This window comes from Chrysemys picta, chromosome 3 (genome assembly GCF_011386835.1).
Source record: "Chrysemys picta bellii isolate R12L10 chromosome 3, ASM1138683v2, whole genome shotgun sequence".
Classification (NCBI taxonomy): domain Eukaryota; kingdom Metazoa; phylum Chordata; order Testudines; family Emydidae; genus Chrysemys; species Chrysemys picta.
The window spans coordinates 31987456-32007966 of record NC_088793.1 but is presented as its reverse complement, the minus strand read 5'-3'; the positions used below and the strand labels follow the sequence as shown (position 1 = coordinate 32007966).

At 44.6% G+C, this 20511-nt stretch overlaps 1 long non-coding RNA gene across 1 annotated transcript in view; it reads right to left on the bottom strand.

Moving 5' to 3' along the window:
* The window catches only part of LOC135982193 (uncharacterized), a 62042-nt gene that overhangs the window by 9861 nt on the left and 31670 nt on the right, over positions 1-20511 (bottom strand). The window contains exon 2 of the long non-coding RNA XR_010599433.1: positions 4587-4817. This is a non-coding gene — a long non-coding RNA (uncharacterized LOC135982193). The remainder of the gene's footprint in view (positions 1-4586; positions 4818-20511) is intronic.

Genomic DNA, 20511 nt, shown 5'->3' with positions numbered 1-20511 from the left:
CATTTCTGGCCCAGTCCAGAGCCCATACCCCACCTCATCCCAACCACCTGCCCCAGCCTGGTGAAAGTGAGTGAGGGTGGGGGAGAGCAAGCGACGGAGGGAGGGGGGATGGCGCAAGCAGGGCCGGGGTCTCAGAGAAGGGGCGTGGCCTCAGGGAAAGGGCAGGGATGTTCAGTTTTGTGTGATTAGAAAGTTGGCAACCCTATGCACCATGGATGGGAAGAAGCTCCAGCATGTTTTAAAATAACCACATGAAACACTTGCTGATAATAATAATAATTTGCACTTATATAACAGCATTCACTTGCTGCTCCTACAGTGCTTTAAAAATGTGGGCCAGTGTTATCTCTACTTTACAAATGCAGAAACTCGGGTACAGAAGAAACTGGCACAAAGGGAATATCATCTAGTCCTCTTGTCTACCAGTCCCTTGCTCTAGCCATCAGACAATGTTGACCTCTAATGTGGATCCTCCACAGTATCCCAGAAGGCTCTCCCTACACCCAAGTCCTGGCTAATTGGCCTTAAGGGGAGGGGAATTTCCTTCCCAAGGCCTAGTTATGGCAACAATCAACATAGCTACAGGTCTGCAGCAAATATCAACTGTGACAGACTCAGACCTGAAGATCAGGCAGATATATCCCAGGCTGCCTGAAAACAATACCTTACCTCTGGCCTAATATCAAGTAGTAGACAATACAAACAGGAGGGAAGGAAACTCTCCTCAGCTCACTGGTAAGAAAGCTGCAGGAAACCAATTTCTGCTGGATGAAGAAGGGCTGCCAATCACTGACTCTCTAGCTCCCAGGCTATCACAGCACTAATCCTTACTAGGCCACTGTTGCCTAATATCAAACACACAAGATCTTGCTGACTACAATATACTGCCATTCTCAGGGCAAGACATGATCCCCCAATAGGTGAGAATCCACATTTGTTGTGATCACCTGCACATTCATATAACATCATGATTCAAGGGAATTCATGCTGTGTAGACTTCTGAACGATGTCTGTCATTGTCGTGATCTCCTTTGCATAATGAAGCATGCACATCAAATAGCCTGGATTTTAAAAGACGTGTGTGCTTTCCCTCTGGGAATGCTGTCTTTGAAAACACTTTCTGGGGAAAGGAGAGTGTCAGAGGCAGATCCATTGTGGAAATCAGTATATAGCAACATTATTATTCACTGATATCTTTAACAGCTCCAAGAAGTGGATTTCAATTACAATTGAATTCTTTTAAGCTTCTGTGAATCCATAAAAGTGATGGTTTTCTTGTTAAAGCCTAGAAATTACTTGTAAAATTGGACTGTGTGGTATTTTACTAGACACTTAGAAGGAAATCTTATTTATGGGATGGTTGCATCTTGTACTGGAGCGAGTGGCTAAAACTTAGAGGAAATTTATGTTACATGGAGTAATGCCCTTACACTGCATCACCAGTGATAGCAATCCCAATATCCCATTTAAAATCATAGAATATCAGGGTTGGAAGTGACCTCAGGAGGTCATCTAGTCCAACCCTCTGCTCAAAGCAGGACCAATCCCCAATTTGTCCTCTTGTCCCATAATTGTTTCCATGCCACTCCTGTATGGCATATTCTCCCCATTCTGATCAAATCACCATCCTCACTTTATTCAACCCCCAACTTAAAAGTCACTTTTTCCACGGTGTCCAGAAGAAGTGCCCAGCTATGGATAATATAAAATATAAAACAGTTTTTAATTGTGTAGTATATGGGAATAAAGTGGTGTCCCTTTAAATACTTTGTGAACCTTCTAGTGGTGCTCGTTGTGTTCTATGTTTTAGAAGTCACTAGAAAATAGTCAGAGCAGCAGTATGTGTGATGCTAGAGCAGACATGTTTGTGTATATTTAGTAAACATGGTTAACAGTGCTTTTGTGGTTTCTTCATCTATAGTCTTTGTTGTGTAAAGAGCAAATGACATAACAAATGGAAACAACTGGCTTAGACTGAGTAACCACATGATCATATTGCTTTAACTCTTGCCCCTTCTTACCCCATCTATTCCCTATTGTTTAGGACTCCCACGCGTTGTGTAATATCTACATTTGGATTATAAATTCTTTGGTGCCGGGGCAGATCCTCAGCTGATATAAACTGACTTCAATGGCAATATGACACTTCCATGGAGCTATGACTCTTACACCAGCTGTGGATCTGCCCGCATGTCTTTCTCTCTGTATTGTACGGCGTCAAGCTGGCTTTTGGGAGCTGCATAAGTAATAACAACAACAAGAGCTTGATTCTATACTCATTGACGTCAATGGCAAAGCTCCCATTGACTTTAATAGTGCAAATCAGAACCTAAATGAATACCTAAAACCAAAAAAAGTCTTCTTAATACTTTTAGCCAGTCAATGTCGGCATGTTACCCCTAAAAATAGTATCAGAGGCGTAGCCGTGTTAGTCTGGATCTGTAAAAAGCAACAGAGAGTCCTGTAGCACCTTTAAGACTAACAGATGTATTGGAGCATAAGCTTTCGTGGGTGAATACCCACTGCGTCAGACGCATGCGGTCTTAAAGGTGCCACAGTAGACTCTGTTGCTTTCTAAAAATAATAGATACACAGGACACCTGGGATGATCCACACTACACTGAAATCAATGACAAAATTCACATTGATTACAATGGAAGCAGGCTCAGGATCAAAATATGCATTGGTCAAATAACTGACTAGATTTGGGGTCAGTGGAAAATGTGAAGTTTATCTAACCAGAGCTTCCACAAATATTTGAGGTTGTGTGCGTGTCTAAAAACACATATCAAATGTATTCATTTCCAAAAGCACATTGGGTAACAAAGAGCCTCATATTAATAGCATCACCTCTTTCTTCTTTTCTGTGTTTCAATTGATCTTCCTAGTACATTTTAGTTCTATTTATTAAGCATTTCCCACCCCCCAACCCCAACACACACACACTCATTTCGGGGTATCATGATTTCTTCCCCTTTTATAGCATTCAAATACTGCTGCAAGTGTTAATTCCTGCAGTCTAGTGAGCAGGAATTAAACCCTTAGAAAAAAGCACAGATTTATTTCTTAAATTTAATACACCTCTACTCCAATATAACGCTGTCCTCGGGATCCAAAAAATCTTACTGCGTTATAGGTGAAACCACATTATATTTAACTTGCTTTGATCCGCCGGAGTGCGCAGCCCCACCCCTCCGGAGCGTTGCTTTACCGCCTTATATCTGAATTTATGTTATATCGGGTCGCATTATATTGGGGTAGAGGTGTATTTCAAACCCAGTCCCACAATAAGCAGCACTGCAAAGCTTCAGTGTAATTCTACAGTGCATTTATGGGAAATAGGATTTCCAGCAGATGTCATAGGAGCTACAGGAACAAATTATGGGTGATACGATATAATACAAGTTGCCCCAGAAGGAGAACTCATTTTCTAGGTTGTTCTGGGTTTGTTGTGAAACTAAAGAAGGAAAGACTCTGCTGTCTTGACTCACACCAAGGAGTACCATGCCCTTGTGTAGTATCTCATTGGTTTCAGTGGGAGTATTCATGGAATAAGGTGCTATTCAGCATGAGCAAGGTATCAGTGTCTGGACCTGAATATAAAGTATTTACATATGCATATAACACCCACATACTGTGAGTAACTGAGATGCACCAGTAACACATCTGAGACAACCTGCCAATTCTTCTTGGGTGTAATTACACCCGGGAAGAATTTGACCCAACCTGTACAGTCATGAACTTTGGAGGCAATTTGTAACTAAAAAGATAAACAAAAACTGATTAGATTTTGTCAACTAATTAATATCTATCTAATGAGAACTGACAGTGGAAAACGACTGAAAAAAACTGAAGTAGAGCTGGTGGTTTATTTTTGGATCTTTCATTTTACTGCTGAGCTTGTTTTCTTCCCTTCATGCAATAAAAACTAGCAGTAGGAACGGGAAACAACATGGAATGGGAAGCTTTTTGAATGCCACTGTATAGTTTTGAGGTTCCCAACAATAGTTCTAGTTCATGAACCTTTTATTCCTGTTATTTAAACCCATTCTTTTTTCACAGGCAGCTCAATTTAAAATAGGTCTTTCTACCTAAAGGGCACTAGTGCCATGCACAATGTTAAGGACAAAAGAACAGCCCAGAAAAGGTTGGCCACATTTGTATTTCTAACCAATTATCAGTGGTTTTAGCCCTTGATAGAAATTCCATTTACTAAATCTACATTGATAGTACATTATGGTCCAAATCCTGTGCACTGTACTTAGCACAATGGGGCTCTATTAGAATCAACACACCTTGCACCCAGCCTCAGACAGGCAGCATAGTCTAGAAGAAAGCAAGAGCCTGGCAGTCAAATTCCTGAGTTTATAGCCTAGTTCTGCCACTGACTCTGTGTGCTGACTTGGGCATGTCTCTTAACCACTCTTGCTTCTGTTTCCCTACCTGTAAAAGTTGGAACTGGGGCCAATAACTACCTGCCCACAGTCCCTCACACAGTGTGGTAAGAATCTAATTAATGACTCAGCAGCACTCTCAAGATGCTAGGCACTGCCTATAAAGTGCTAAAAGGCTGGGTCAAACAGCACCTCCAAGCTGTCACAGTCATAGGCCATGGGCACCGCACCGGAATAGAGTACGCCTGAGCAGTTTGGGTCAAGCAACGCTTCCAAGCTGCCATCTTCATATGCCCCAGGTTCAGCACATCCTTATCCCCATTTTCACGTTACAGTTGTTCTGGTAGTAACCCACTTGATGAGCAAACCCCACAGGATTTTTGGGTGCTGCAGGGATCTTTAGCTTAGGTACGAGGAGCGTTGCTGCAGAGAGAGGGGGGGAGGGGGAGAGGGAGAGAGAGAGAGAGAGATAACCAGCTTAACCACAAAAGTTATTTATTGCCAGATAATAACCATAGAAAACATTTATAATATTAAATCCAACTTCAAATTTGATTACAAAAGTCAGTTTTAGAAAATTATAACTGATCACACAAGTCAGGGTCCAAGCTATACAGAGAGAGTTAGCTTTTCTGGGTAAACTGATGGCTCGAGGGAGTATACCAAAGTTGTTTTGTTCCAGCTAGACAATAGGAACTGATCATTCCTGGCTATGGGCGGTGTTCCTTCGAGGGAGTTCACAATGCAATTAGGCATCTTCAGTATTTTGGATAACAATGTAAGCAGAGTCAGGATGAGCTCTACCCTGACATCTGGTGGTGAATTATGGCGAGTGTGGAAAAGAACTCCAGGGGCTGATCTTGTTTGCATAGGCACACCCACTCACCTGGCAGGAAACAACAGCAACTCAAAGTGGTTACTTTGGCTGGTGTGGGATCCCCAGTTTCTCTGTTATTGGGGCAGGAAGAATAAAGTTTTGTTACCCTGATTCTGTGAATCAAGGCCAGTGGAACTGGTGTATGACAGAAGGACTGAGTGAGTCATTCACCATTACCTAAGTAACATTTGCTTGTCAAGGGGCATGGGTTACAAAACCCAGTGAATTGAGAGAGGTTGGGGGCAGGTATTGGTACCTGGTGGTGTGGGTCCCTTTTGTGGGCCTGAAACACCAATTGCACCTCCTCCTCTCTCCACTGTTGAATGTCAGAGCTAACTTTGATTCCCTTAGGAGTCTAGTTACGGACTGCTGAGCTGAATTCACTCTGGGCTGATAGTGCACCAGCACTGGGGCTCCCCTACTACTAGCTGAAAGCACTAAGAGCTGAAATCACAAAAGAGCTAAAGCTATTTAAGAGCTGAGATCACTGAGGCTGTGTTAACTAGTGGGGGAGCCTGAAGCTATATATTGCTAAGCTAACTTAGCTTAGCGGGGGCGAGCGGAGCGGCTGGAGGAGCAGCGAGCAGAGCAGAGCCTTGTGGGAGCGGCCCAAGGGACGGGCGGAGCAGAGCGGAGCAGTGCGGCTCACAGGTCGGTGAGCGGAGCGGAGCAGTGCGGCTCACAGGTCGGTGAGCGGAGCGGCCTGGCTCACAGGTCGGTGAGCGGAGCGGAGCGGAGCGGCCTGGCTCACAGGTCGGTGAGCGGAGCGGAGCGGCTCACAGGTCGGTGAGCGGAGCAGCTGCCAGAGCAGTTCGTGGGACGGCAGGAGTGGGACTGCGGGTGGAGTGGAGCAGTTCGTGGTAAGGCTGCGGTGGAACCCCACGGAGAAGCAACCGGGTTGGCCTCGGATCACGTAAGGTGCCCCTTAACACCCTGCTCACCCCCCCCCCTTTTGAACTCTGGGGCTGCACTGATCAGGGACAGAGACTTTGGGGGGTTGTCGGACTTTTGGGACTTTTGTGATTCTTGGGTTGCTGGACCCAAGAGACTTTGGGATCGGTGGACTTTTGGGACTTTGGTGATTCTTGGGTCGCTGGTTTCAAGAACCAACGGGAGAGGACACGGCCCAATTTGCTGGGGTGGGTCTTCGCTCATGGTTTGGTCTATGAACTCTAGTTGTGGTGTTTTCCCAATTTAATGCTATGTCGTTTACCTCATGTTATTAAACATTTTCTGCTACACCGAGGCTCTGTGCTTGCGAGAGGGGAAATATTGCCTCTTCGAGGCGCCTAGGGGTTTGTGTAAGATTTTCCCAGGTCACTGGGTGGGGGCTCGAGCTGGTTCTGTGTCACGCTGTTGGGAAGGGACCCCTATGTACTGAACCCGGCCCTTGCTGCTATCAACTTGGCCTGGCAGAAGGGTTACAACAATAAAGGGCTTATTACTAGAATTGGTCTGATAACTACTGAGCTGGGTGTGTGCAGGCATGGGTTTGTTAACGTCGTTAAGATCTGGAGCAGAGACCCCCCCATCATGCAGTGCTTCCCTGGTCCCAGAATTCAGTGCAGTTCTTGCCTTAGAATCTCTGTATGCTAATAGAGATGCCTCCCTGTCCCCTCTTCAATGCAAATGAGGCTAGGGGAGTTTCTTTAATCCTATCACCATTGTCCAGAGGGGTTTAGGTGTGTCTCCCACTGCCTTTTCATTGCTTTTTGTAAGTCTTTCTTCTGATTGGTTTTGGTTCAAGCAGAGGCTGGACCGGGAGGTCTTTTGTGAGTCAGACAGGCTGGGTGCTGCGCCCTGCTTCCCCGAGAACACAGAGCTGATAGGTAACATAGCACAAGCATGTAGGGACAAAATCAGAAAGACTAAGGCACAAAATGAGGTACACTTAACAAGGGGCGTAAAAGGCAATAAGAAGATGTTCAATAATACATTATGAGCACGCCTGACATCAGCCATACGGAATAAATGAATTTAACAGTGGTGTTGTAACAACAACATCAGAACCTCGTGAAAATGCCCCTGCAATGGTGATGGTCAGAGAGCATTTTCTAGAATTTATTGACATTGATGATACTACAGGAGCTGGTATGACAAATGTGCGTCTTAAAAAGCTGGAAGATACAGGAATTGCGATAGCTGACATGAGAGGTCAGGGCTACGATAATGGTGCCAACATGAGAGAAAAGACATAGGAGTGAAGACACGAATCTGAGAGTTAAACCCTCGAGCTTTTTTGGTCCCATGTAGTTCTTATTCATTGAACTTGGTGCTCAGTGATGCAGCATCAGCTTCTAGTCAGGCTGCTGAATTTTTTAAATGTAATTCAACGCATCTATGTATTTTTCTCTGCATCAACTCATCGATGGCAAATTTTGAAGCAACATCTGGGAACATCCTCTCTGACACAGAAACCACTGAAACCACATGATGGGAAAGTCGAGTGGATGCGATAAAGCCTATCAAACACCAAATTGTGAAGATAGATGATGCCATAGTTGCCATTATTGAGGATAATGCTATGACAGGAACTGTTTGTGGGAGAACAGTGGCAGAGGGAAATGGAATCACCAGAAATATACATCACTTCGAATTTCTGTGTGGCTTAGAGTTGTGGCATGACAGACTGTTTGAAATAAATGTTGTAAGCAAGAGACTCCAAGGTGTTGACCCTGATATCTGCTTTGTCCAGTTGTTCCATTGCTCCAAAGTCATACCTACAGTCTTACCGGTCAGGTGAGGGATTCAAAACGTTCTGAAGAGTGCACAGAAGTTGGCAGAGGAACTTCAAACTGAAGCTATTTTCCCACCCATTCAAGAGTCACCTAAGAAGACGACATTTTGATTATGAGGCACGGGATAGTCCCATAAGAGACCTCAAACAACAATTCAAAGTTGAATTCTTTAACCAGGTGTTCGATTGTGCAATACAGTCAGCTGAAGAACGTTTCATGCAGCTCAAGGAACACAGCTGTATATTTGGGATGTTGTATGATATTCCAAAACTCCTCACTACACCTGAAGAAGGCCTACACCAGCAATGCAGGGCACTAGAGACAGTGTTGACACATGATGACATGCGTGATATCGATGCGAGTGATTTAGGTGATGAACTGAAAGCCCTTTCAAGATACATTTCAGCAGGATCAACTCCAAAGGCTGTTCTGGAATATATGTGCACAAATAAGATGACCACCCTCTTTCCAAATGCTTTTGTTGCTCTGCGCATACTTCTAACACTGCCTGTAACAGTTGCCAATGGAGAACACAGCTTCTCCAAGCTGAAGTTAATAAAAACACATCTACGCTCCACAATGACACAGGAGAGGCTGGTCAGCCTTGCAACCATCTCAATAGAGCATGCGCTGGCCCAGACTGTGGACCTGCAGCAGGAAGCAGTTCAAATCTTTGCAACCAAGAAGGCACGGAAAGCACCACTTTGATTATTCAAACAGATAAAAATGCCAATGTTTACTATGCAGACAAGAAAAGTAACATTTGCTGTCCAGGCGTTTGAAAGTTAAGTGTTACTTAAAATTTTTCAACAAGGCATTTTAAGTTGTTAGTTCTCCTTTATTGGGGTAGGTAGCAGAACAGTACTATGAGAGGAGTAGAACAGGTAGAAGGCAAAATTGAGACCTTTCAAAGTTTTGGCCCAAGCGAGGGAGCATGGGGGCGTGATTTGAGCTCCCTGCATCAGGTGTCAAAATGTTGTGATCCGGCCCTGCACCGGCCCCCCAGTATTCATTTCCGCCACCATCCGCAGCTTCTGCCCCAGCTCCTGCTCTGTGATTCTCTCCCCCGAGTCCCTCCTCCCCCCTTTCTGCCAGGGTGGAAGTCGGGCTGAGCACAGCTAGAGACGCGCCTCGGAAAGGCACCGCTGCCAGTGCTCCTACTGAGTGCCACTAGATGGCGCCCAGAGCAGGGAAGCTGGGCTGGTGGCAGAGTTCTGTGAGAGGGGGCCCGGGAAGCCTGCTGAGCCCCATCCCTTCCTCGCCTGCAGCCTCCAGTAAATGTTTGGAGCCCAGGACAATGTGGGGGGAGGCAGCAGGGTGCTGGGGGGGATGGGTGGGGAGCCTGGGGAGGTAGAGGGAGCCAGGAGGGTTGGAGGAGCCAGTTTAAAGTGCCCCTCCAAAAATTAGTTACATTTAAATCTCTGTGCACACTCCTGCACTGTACTGAGAGGAAGTGAATGATTCACCACAGGACTCTCAGTGCCTGTGAAATCCATTCTCCATCCAAGGGGCACTGCCTGCATCTGGCTGGAGATTTTACTCTTTACAACTCCATTTGCAAGGAATTAACATGACCCCCACGGTAAAGGACACCACCTCCTACTACTGTTTCAAACCATGCAAATCATGGCTGACTTGCATTAGAGGTCCGCACCAATGCCACTACACTGGCAATGGCCACTAATGGCTGAAATTGGAGCAAAGCCCCACTGTAGACAAGGTGTACACATGCAAAAGACAACATTTAAACCACTGTTAGTCACTCCTGTAATGGGTCAAAAAACGTGTGACCTTAGCATTGCTAGGGTTCTAGACTCCAGTACAGCGCAAAAAAAAAAAAAAAAAAAAAAAAGCACAGGCCTATTTTAATGCAATTCAGGCCAAAACCCATCCCCATTCAGCAACACAATTAAACACATGCTTAACTGTAAATCTCATTAACTTTGATGGGACTAAAGTACATTGCTGACTAGGATGGACTTTAGCATGTGTCTAAAGTGCCTTGTTGAATCAGGACCTCAGCGCATTCTCAGTTATTGGAGTAATAAATATTGATAATACTTGTCACTTACATAGCACATTCCTTCCGAGACTTTGCAAATATTACTGAACTTCTCAACACTATGTGCAGTAAATTAGCATTAATATCCCCCATTTGACAAATGAGAAAGCTGAGACCCAGACACAGGGCAAAGCTGTTAAAGAAAATTTACATAACAGACTTGATAAAGTTTGAATTCTTGTGTAATCATCATTTGATAGTAATTATTATTAATGGAGCATTATTATTAGATGGTAATTATCATATTGTGTTGCTTTGGCACTGTCAAATAAATACAGACAGTCTCTGATCCTGGATGTGAAATATTCCTTATTCCAAACTCTGGTATTCTATCTAATTTGCATTTTACATTTGGATTTAAGACCAGCAGCAGTGTGACATTAAGGCTGGGGCACAGAGTTAAAATCCTATGCCCAGCCAAACAGCTGTTCTGATTACAGTATTCCAATCACATCCATGTTTATTTGCCTTGTCTCATTCTCTGCTCATAGTTAAATGTGGCCATGAAATTCCTCCTTGTGAAATGGATGACAAATATTATAATAATCACTTGTTATTAATGTTCCTCCAAGTACAGTCATAAATTAGGACATTAATTACATTGCCATTTTAAAATTAGCTTGATAATATGAAATCCTAAAACATGCTCCCTTGGTAACACAGCATCAACAGCATATAATGGTTCTTTCAATTCGAGGTTGTAACACCAGCTTTTTAATAAAAATGAAGAACAATACCTTGTACCATAATAGTACTGTGGGATCAGGATTTCAATTACCTTTGTGTGATATGTGCTTCAGTGGAAGAAAAACCTTTTATAATCTTTTTCAGTTCATATGGTATATGGAAGAATAGTTCTAGTCCCTTTTTAAAAAGGGAACATATATGTACATGCGTTATCATTTGGACTCTAATAAGCAGGCAGAGGAGAAAAGTAACAATTTACATATTGCCAACAGTTTTCAAAGAAGTTATTTCTTATTTTTAGAAATAAATTCTCTCTCCCCCTTCCCCCCCCCAATTAGTTTGCTGGCTGGAGGTGGCACTGAATATCTCTCACCAACAAAGGTCAGGAGTCCCTTAGAGGAATTTTTATCGATGACAGGAAGGAAAGGAGAAAAAGCCTCCTGAGGAATTTTTCCTACTGGATAGAAGCTGTATAGAATTACCAAAGAGAACCGGGCTTCATCTTTTATGTGATCCTTCCACTGCTTTTCTGTAGTATCCAACAGGTCTATGTTAGAGATCCACAGTAAGAGTCTGTGCTATAATTACCCTTCCAACTGCCCACATATGGGGATTTAAGTAACTAAATGATTGCATTGGGCCACAGGCAAGAGAGCTGAAGGAAGGTTTACTGTGAGAATCCTACTGGGACTTAAGGTGTGAGCGAGGTGTTGAGCTGCTCAGCAGTGTCAGGACTTAGGCAGTTTTGTGTATGCCCATCAGCAGAAACTTAGGTGCCATGGGGACTTTACCAGGGGAAATTTAGAAAACTTGGGAATTTAGGCACCTCCAGGGGTAGGCAGCAGCTGAGCAGGGGTTCTGAAAAACTCAGTGGCACCTAAATGTCGGACGTAAGCATCTACAGTGGCAGGTAGGTGCCTAAATACTATTGAGGCCTGGGGCCTGAGTTCTTCATTCCGCAGTTTTGGACAAGTCATATAACCACTCTAAAAGGTACATCTATGCTTCTGGGCTGGGGGTGTGATTTCCATCTTGAGAAGGCATAGCCATAGTAGTGTGGATCGAGCTAGCGCACTATAGAATGTAGCTCCCATGGCACAAGCAGTGGGAGGGACCAACAGCCCCAAGTATGATCCTGTAGGTGACCCTATGTAGATACTCAGGGTAGCTAGCCCCTCCCACCATTTGTAGTGCCACATTGTAGCACCGCTCACTCACCGGTGCGGCGCCTCCTGCTGGTCATCCTGGGAATTACCTCAACTCCAGCTCCAGAGCACCCTCTGCTGGCCGGTGTCTCGCCTGCCTCAGGCCTCCCGGACCCCAGTGCCCTTTACCTCAGGGTTCTGTCCCAGCAGTACCCCCACACTCTGGGTCTCCCCTTCCGGGGGAACCCCCAATCCTTTAAACCCACCTTGCCTCAGTGGCTACTGCCAGTCGTCATCTAGCCCCTTTCACTGGGGCAGACTGCAGTCTGTAAACGCCACTCATCATTGGCAAGGGGGTAGGACCTGCTGCCTTTTCCTATTCCCGGGCTGCACCTCCCAGCCTCAGTACCTGATTAGGCCTTTATCAAGGCCTATCATTTGCTCCTTCAGGCTGCTAGGTCCATCTCTCCAAAGCTAGAGAGAGAGAGATACTCTCAGTTCCTGGCCCAGGGTCCTGATTGGGCTGGCCACACCTGTGGTCAGCTACTCACTCAGCTGCCCTCACTGCTTTTCCCAGACGCAGTCCTCTCTAGGGCTGCTTTTAACCCCAGCCTACTGGAGTGTGGCAGCCACCCCACTACACACAGCTAAGCTCTATTTTTAGTGCATTAGCTTGATCTGAGTAAACACAGGTATGTCTCCTGGAGCTGGGAATTACACCTCCAGCACAAAGCGTAGACGTACCCTGAATATCAGTGGCTAGAATGGGGATAACAATGTTTTCTGTACCTCACAGGAGTAGTGTGAGAATTAATAGTTAATGTTTCTACAGGCAGCTTGGAGATGTAAAATCCTTAGCATTATCACACAGTGGTATTTTGCCAAGTAACATTTGCAAGAACACCTCCTTTTGCAGGCTGGTCCCTTTATAAGGGTATCAAGGTTTTCGGTTTTAAAAGTGTGTTTCCTCGGTCTAGCCTTGCTGGAGTTGACAAACTTTAACCCTAGCACAGTATTTACTGACATAACTGGACATGACAAGAGGCAAAGCTGCTATTAATCTCAATGATCAGCGAGCTGGATTCAGATTTAGAACTGTGCTGAAACATTTCAGAGCTGATACCAGGGAGACATACAGTATAAAAAGTGCAGCAACAATTTCTGGCAATCATCCTAAATCCAAGTATTTAGTGTGCCCGCTCTAATTGCTTGAGCACATCCATGCTAGCTAGGCAGCTTTCTTTTAATGATAGTAAGTTAAGGGTGAGAACCAACTTTTGCTAGCTTCCTTGGGGCACAGCAAGCCATGCTTTGAATTCAACCCAGTTTTCATAAAGCTATTATATATACCAGCCAAATGGTACTCTAGATCTTGGGGCTAGATTCAGTGAAGCCAATGGGACTAGAACTACTCAATAGGAGAGTATCAGAATCTATTTCTAATATTACCCATTTTGACTGATCATATTTAATTATAATATTAAAAATAATTTTTGCAATCAGTGGGATGCTTTATTTTAAATTTCCAAAAGATGGGACACAGTTCTGGCTGTTTTGTCTTGTCCTTGTTTAACTTAGGATATTCCAGTCCCCTTCTGAATGCAATAGAATTATTAGTTATTTGCACCTGAAAGAAAGGTATTATAGAAGGTATAAACAATGCATCAAGACTATATCAACACATGGAACAAAATTCCCAGTTACTTTTCTTTTTAGTATCATAGGTCTAACCAAATACTGATTCACTTAAAGTTTAGGATGTCAGATCTCTCATCTAGTTACAAAAATGTGTCTTTTCCTGCCACATGAACCTTAATACAAGACCTAAGTGAACTATTTGCAATGAATAACTTATACAATGCTATTTTCCCCCTCCTGTTTGTGAATAGTCCAACTGATTTTTACGAATTTGTTCATTAGTCACAATTGTTTTAGTCTTTTGAATGAACACATTTCACCCTAGGGATTGTTTATCAACTGTTCGCTGTATTTGATATTTAAGCTCAGTGACTGGACACCTAAATCACATGGTATTGTTTCTGTTCCTACACTGCATGGCCTAACCTCCAAAAACAGGAACAGTGCCTGAATAAAACATTGATTCTCTCAGAGAGGTAACAAGTTTAGGGAATTTAAATAGGACATTTTAAAGTCTTATTCCTTAAAACATATTTGCACACATTACACTGATCAGTTTGACATCATGTAGATACATCACCTGAAGCAAGTGAAAGCATGGTGAAATGAGATGCTGAAGATATCTAACAATGCAGGTGTTTTAATTTCGGGATCCAGCAATGGTCTCTCTCACCTGAGAGCTGTCTATTGCCATCATTACTTGTTTGTGTTACTATGACACCAAAAGGTTCTGAGATCAAGACACCATTGTGCTGGACCCTGTACAGTCCCTGCCCTAAAGACCTTACAATCGAAACAGACAAGACCAGCAAACAGCGGGAGGGGAAACAGAAAAGTGATGTGACTTAGCCAAGGTTGCACAGCAGGTCACTAGCAGAGCCAGGAATTAGAACTCAGTTCTCCTGAGTCCCAGTCCTGTGGCCTATCCATGGAGCATGCTGCCTTTCAGGTTTTCAAAAGAAACAGATTTGCCTAACTAAATTGCATGTTTTTTCTGTAGGGTTTTCCAAGGATGAGAAAGGGATGACAGGTGTCATTTCCCAGACATTGAAAAAGTTGCTTTCTGGCAGTACAAAGGTTCTAAGAAGTTCAAATATGCTGATATTACTGATTTACAAACCTGCATCATTTTAAACTCCCCAGACAAAAATAACTGGAGATGGTTGGAAATCTAACGCATTCTAGCATTCAGATCATGGGCTGGCTGATATCTTAAATCACCTTGGGACTAACAGCCAGTACATTTTTAAAAAGTTAATGAGTCCTAATATTGGCACAAAATTAGAAGAGGCAAAAGTTTGCTTTCCCCAAGACAGGTGGGGGTTGACACAAAGGAACCTACCGGTCATCTGTGTGTTTCAAGGGTCATTGCTGAAGCACCTTTTTTTCCCCCTCCCAAAAGAAATGGGAAATTCCATCCCTTCTTCCATTTTGTCTTTTATTTTTCCATGTTGTACTCCTCATTTCTGGCATGTGCCACGCACCAGTCAGTGCAAGCGTGGGCCCTGTGAACAATGCAGGGCCAGCCCAAACAGCACCCTGACTGTGTAGGCACCGTGCTCTCCCCTAGAAAGAAAAGCAGTAGTGCTAAAACACACCTAGGCACTCCAAGGTTTTACAATGTTGCCAAACCTGCCACCACTGGGGACTCCACCACACCAGGGACAGGTTTGAAATGCTAGTGTGATGTTAGCTTCTAATGCCACAGTGCCATGGGATGTGGAGTACAAGCTGCTTTATGCGGACAGGGAGCTCAGGATTAACAGTTTCTTGTGCCCCGGGGAATTAGGCTCTATTTCTGGAGTGGTTCTGTCTGGAGCAAACCCCCTGGCTTCCCCTTCCTGTATATCAGGAATGTCCAATCACGTCTCTCACAACCTTCTCTCAATCAATGCTTTCTCCACATCCCATACAGCTGTGTTTTCCTGGAGTCAGAGTGTCTTCTCTCAGACAGCCACAGCTCTCAACCAGAGGTACGTGTGCCCCTGGGGGTACGCAGAGGTCTTCCAGGGGGTACATCCACTCATCTAGATATTTGCCTAGTTTTACAACAGGCTACATAAAAAGCACTAGCAAAGCCAGTACAAACTAAAATTTCATACAGACAATGACTTGTCTATAGGGTAGTATAAACTACACACTACATGTAAGTACAATATTTATATTCCAGTTGATTTATATTTTAATTCTATGGTAAAAATGAAAGCATCAGCAATTTTTCAGTAACAGTGTGGCTGTGACATTTCTGTATTTTTATGTCCGATTTAGTAAGCAAATAGTTTTTAAGTGAGGTGAAACTTGGGGGTACGCAAGACACTCCAGACTCCTGGAAGGGGTACAGGAGTCTGGAAGGGCTGAGCGCCACAGCTGTAGACAGTTCACTAGGCTTCCTATTGAGACCTGCTGTAATCTCTGTACTTTAGCTATTTCTAGCACTGGGACTCTTTCCACATCCACCAAGCCATTTACCTGCACACAGAGGATTCTCCCGCTAATCACAGCTTCAGAAGTTAAGCCCTTCTGCTGAGCTCCTGTACTAAAACGATACAGTCTGGTAAATCCTTTACTTAAAAAACCCATTGGCGCTAGTCTGCGTACTCATTCTCTTCTTAGCTCTGTGCCGAGTCCTTTCCTCCTTACTCCTCACGCTCTCTGTTTTTACAGTTCTGCTTCTTTTGTAAGGTTCAGCTGGGAACTGTTCCCCTTCTCAGAACCCAGTGAAGCTAAACGACAACCATTTTAACACAGGCAACCACTGGATTTGAACAAACCCCACTATGATCCTATAAAAGATGCCTGGAGGGAGCTATTCCAAAAGACAGAACCCCATTTCGATGCAATCGGGCTTTGGGAATGGGATTGCCTAGAGGTGAAACTCTACATTGCCAATCTCTGCAGGCAACTTGGAAGTTGAGAAATTGATGCAACTTACTCAGACATAGCCACCAGCTGAAAGGCGTAGCAGAGCCAGGGGACAAGCTGCAGGGGACTGATGCGTCTCAAGGGAACCACCAAAACCTAGTTGCTTAAACTCCCTCTGTGAGAACATCACAAACTTCTGAGACTATCATATGCTCTTCAGGAGATTTTTGTAGTTAAGGTATGAGATTGGGAACCAGGAGACATGCCTTATAGCGAGAGACTTAAAAAGCTCTATTAAGTTTATCCAAGAGAAGATTAAGAGGTGATAATCGTGGTCTAGTAGTAAATACCTGGGGGAAGAGATTTCTCATAGTACATGGCTCCTTAATCTAACAGGAAAAAGCATAATGAGATCCAATGGCTGGAAGCTGAAGCTGCACAAATTCAGACTAGAAAGAAGTTGTACATTTTTAACAGATAAAGTAATTAACCATTTGAAAAATTCACATCGGGCTATAGTAGATTTTCCATCATGTGAAGACTTTAAATCAACACTTGGTGTCTTTCTAAAAGATACACTGTAGCCAGGGGTGAAAGTAGAAATAGAGACTTACCGGTACGGGCTGGGTTGGGGCTGGCTCTGGCCCCCAGAAGGGGCGGGGCCACGGGCGGAAGGGGCGGGAATGGGGGTCAGAGCTAGCCCCGGCCCGCCCTGTACCAGTAAGTGCCCTCCTCTCCCCCACCAGGGTAGCAGCAGCAGCTGGGGGCTCCGGCAGCAGTTTAAAGGGCCCAGGGCTCGGCCGCTGCTATGGCCCCTGCCCTTTAAAACCGTTGCCGGAGCCCCCGGCTGCCGCTGCTACCCCAGGGCTCTGGGGGCTATTTAAAGGGCCCGGGGCTCCCCTGCCTCTACCCGCCCCGGACCCTTTAAATAGCCACTGGAGCCTGCCGGAGCCCTGGGGTAGCAGCGGCAGCTCCGTAGAGGAAGCAGGAGCCCCAGGCCCTTTAAGTAGCCCCCGGAGCCCCGCCGCTACTCCAGGGCTCTGGAGGCTATTTAAAGGGCCCACAACCTCTCTGCTTCTATCGCCCCAGCCCATTAAATAGCCCCCGGAGCCCTGGGTTAGCGGCGGCAGGGCTCCAGTGGCTATTTAAAGGGCCCTGGGCAGTAGAGGCAGCAGGAGCCCCGGCCCTTTAAATAACCCCCGGATCCCCACTGCCACTATCCCAGGGCTCCAGCAGTGGGGCTCTGGCGGCAATTTAAAGGGCCCGGGGCCCTTTAAATTGCCGCCTGGGGAAGCCGGGCCACCCCGGTACGGCGCACCGGCTCTTGCCAGTACACCGTACCGGGGCGTACCGGCTTACTTTCACCTCTGACTGTAGCCCCAACACTATTTATGAGCTCAGGACCAGATTTTCAATGGTACTTAAAGCTTAAAGATGCGGATAGGCACCTAGTGGGTGTTGGAGTGCGCCTGTATTTCCCCTCATTGATCCAGAAAGGGCACCCACTCTCAGGCTCCCTACCCATTGCCTTTCTTGGATGGAGACCCATGTCTCTCTCCCTTCTGACCAGGGTAACTACAAGCTGAACTGTTCCCTACCTTCACTGTGCTATTTCCAGCAAAAGACAGACTGCTTAAGCAGATCTGCTTGCTTTCTCTTCAGAGACTAACAACAGCGTAACTAGCCTCAGTTAAGCTACCACACAGTTCTTCTAAGCAAGCATATTTTATTCTTAAGGTAAAAGCAATACAGAGAAAACACATTCAAAAACAATAACAGTGCCTATGCACATGCTAATAAGCTTACCAGAGATCACCCCTCCAACCTGGGCTCTGGCAGGAGCAGTCCTTCAGCACCACCCAGGGGTTTCAAGTTCATCTCCCTCTTTGTTCAGAACAAGAACTTAGTCTCATGGGCCTCAGTAGGACATGTCCTTCCAAACCGTCCCTAAGAATCGGGGTCCTCTGTGGACCAGATGTCCTGTCCATTTGCTGGATCAGGAAAAAGACCCTGAGTCAGCTTAAACTCAGGCTATTTATTCAAAAGCCCTTTCTTTGGCTCGGTCTACACTAGGAAATTAGGTTGGTATAACTACAACTCACCCTGAACGACTAACTTAAACCAATCTTATCCCTGGGGTAAACAGCACTAGTTGACAGGAGAATTCTGTTGATCTAGCTACCGCCTCTCACATAGGTGGATTACCTACCCCGATGGGAGAACCCCTCCCGTCAGCATAGGTAGTGTCTTCATTGAAGCACTACAGCTATGCACCTGCGCTGCTGTAGCATTTTAAGTGTAGATAAGCCCTTTGTCTGTTGGTCCCTGGAGAATCCACACAGGATCTTTGAACCATCCTCCTGTAACAGGTGATCAGCAGACAAAAGATGTCCCCTCCTCATGGTGAAGCTTTAAAGGCTGAGTTGAGAGGTGGTGGTTTGCAATCCCCTCCTCCCTAATACTTCCTAGGAGTTCCACTTCACACATATTGTCCAAAAAGATCAATCGTGTCTGCTATATTGTTCAACATAATCTTTTGAAATTCACATTCCCTCTCAGAGATTGCGTTAATCCTTCTTCCTACTAAAAAAGTTCCATACAATCCCACAATAGTACATAAATATTTGCATTTTCAATACAATGGATTCTAGAGGTATTACATTTAATTCCATAAGATCTGCCCGGGATATTGTTATATCTGCCACAGTGGGATTTTTAAAAGTGCTGAAGCAGGTTAGGGGCCTAACTCCCAAAACTTTAATTAGGAGTTAGGTGTCTAACCTGCTTAGACTTCTTTGGAAATCCCACTGGACTTCTATTTGCATCTTTAGGCACCTAAATATTTTTGAAATTCACGCCTTAATACATAAATGACTGGGTGAGGTTCTACATTATGTAGATCAGACAAGATGATCATAGGGTGACCAGACAGCAAGTGTGAAAAATCGGGATGGGGTGGGGGGTAATAGGAGCCTATATAAGAAAAAGACCCCAAAATCGGGACTGTCCCTATAAAATCGGGACATCTGGTCACCCTAGATGATCATAACAGTCCCTTCTGACTGTGACATCTGTGAATCTATGAAACCTTGGCTGTATTTCTGTCACTGGTTCCCACTTAATCTCTGTGACTCATCTGTAAAATGGAGACATATTAGCCTATCTGCCAGGGCTGTTATGCAGCCACATCCAGTAATGTGTAGGAAGCACTTTGAGAGGCTCTGAGAGAAGGCACAATGGGCCAATTATTATTATGTGAAAGCTCCTAAAGAAGCCATGAGGGTTCTTCCCGCCAAGATGGTGGAACATGCAGTATTATGCATGCATGAGGGTCTCCAGCCATCAAGATCTCTCAGGACCCAGGAGTGTTTAAAGTGAGAGCTCCTCTTTCTGATTTTAGCAGGATTTAGAGGACTTGAGAGACAGTGGGCCACGTTGTAACCATTTCCTATTTTCGACAATAAGCATCATGGACAATGCAGTTGGCTTGCCTTATTTCAGAGAATCCTGGCAGAGATCCACTCTTGGTTCCTTATTGCAAATCACAAACTACTTGTTGATTGAGGTCAACCCAGGAGTGGCCAGATTATTTTTGACCCTAATGTAACAAGTCTCTTCAGACTCTCATAAAGATAGAGACAGCTGTGCCGAACCACAATACACTGTTCTGTCTAAAAGGCCAAGGAGGCAGCTGCAGTACCACCGACTGCTGGTTGCTAGCTTAATGAGCCCATTTAGGCATCAACATTCAGGTCTTCAGAAGATACTGCATATAATGCACAGAAAGTATCATAAATATCTATTATTATTTTAAACTGTATATCTGTGGCAACATCTCTACCAATTATTCAGTCTTAGCAGGAGTTCTGATGCTTATTAACTACATGATAACATGAGAGCACTTCCTGGATACAAAGAAAAATAATTTACTTGAAAAGTACAAGTTCTCGAAGTCCAGTTTGACTATAAATTGTATGTCCAGCCCACCCATTCACTAGAAATGCACGGACTCCTAAACTGTCTAGAGAAACATTATGGAAGTATTAATATTACTTGCTTTGTCTGGATAACTGAAAACTTTTTTAAAAGGCTTCGCCATTCACATTTA